We start from the raw sequence: 1,443 nt of genomic DNA on the forward strand, positions 1-1,443 counted from the left end.
GCACCACTCCTGAGGTACAAGAAAAGTACTGTAACTCAGCAAGACCCCATATTATTCTTCCTCCTACTTAACTGTGTTATGATTTTGCTGTGAGCCATTCTCCGAGTCAGAGAGGTCTGATTAGAGAGAGAGAGATCTCTCTAGTACAGAGATCTGCACTATCTGTTATTTCTATGTGATGCAGCATGGAAAATTATTCTGTGAATTCCTTACATCTGGAAAGCCAACAGTTGTACTAAGCTCACTGTGACAGCTACTAGTTATGATATAGTAGGGCCTTCTCTAAACCATGATTTTGCCAAAATTAAGGGGGGGGAACCCAATTTTTTGCTATTGGTCAGAATATCTTTTCTTTAAAGACTCTTAGTTTTTTGTTTTTTAAAAGGAAGTTTCTGGATAGAATTCACACTGTGTGCGAATCACTTTGTGAAATCTCAGGAATCAAGTGTGGGTCTGAATGAGGTGCAAAACAATCAGGATTGTGTGTGTTGTGATTCTGCAGGCATGCAGTAAACATGTGCAGTGTGGTCCTACTTGGAATTAAGGCCCATTGAATTCAATGAGACTTGCTCCAAGGTAAATGGATTTAAGATTCCAGCCATAAAATGTGGTATGGGATGCCGAATGGGCCTTTCTGAGGTTCTCTGCTTTCATTTGAAAAACAAGGAAGTTTCTATCAGCTGCTAATAAATATATGATTCAAGGAATGGCTGCTTAAAAACCAGAGTGCTGGCTGATTAAGTGATCAGGTGGCTATGAGCAGGTCTCCAGTGCCCTGCAAAACTCCTTGCACTTTCATATGACCGAGCAAAACCAGAATATATTAGGCAAAATAATGAAACTGAAGACTAAATTATGTTAAATTGCTGTTTGCATGTAAGCTGTAAAATTCTGCTTTTCTTGACAGAAAATCTGGATTACGATTTGCGTATGTAGTAAATCATAGCTGTCGACCTTTTCCTTTTTTTGCGGGAAATTCCCTTATAGCATTGGGGAACAGCAGGGAGGGTTGACAGCTATGAGTAAATATGACCCTGGGAGTGACTACAGAGTGAGCCTTTAATTGTCACCGTGCTCCTTTTCTGTCCCTGTGGTTGGAGAGAACAGAATAAATGGTGTAAAATTAACGAAATACATAAATTTGCACAATTTAGGCAGGATTTATTTTGTGCAGAATTTTGGTTATCTTGAATAATTATGGATATTTGAGTGCAGAGTATGAAACCCTCTATCTGGGTCCCTTTTCGGTTGGCCAGATGCAAAAGAGAACAGAGGTATTACACCTTTGATAATTCCCAATTCTAGAAAACTATTAAAGGTGCAGGGGCCCTGTCCTCTTTTGCATCTAGTCAACCCTGCCCCCCGGTAAGGCCCTTCAGACAATGTCCCTTTGCCCAGCAAGCGTATTGAAACATCTGTTATTGTTTCCCCCATGAAAAGGTA

Source organism: Lacerta agilis, chromosome 6 (assembly GCF_009819535.1).
Source record: "Lacerta agilis isolate rLacAgi1 chromosome 6, rLacAgi1.pri, whole genome shotgun sequence".
Taxonomy (NCBI): Eukaryota; Metazoa; Chordata; class Lepidosauria; order Squamata; family Lacertidae; genus Lacerta; species Lacerta agilis.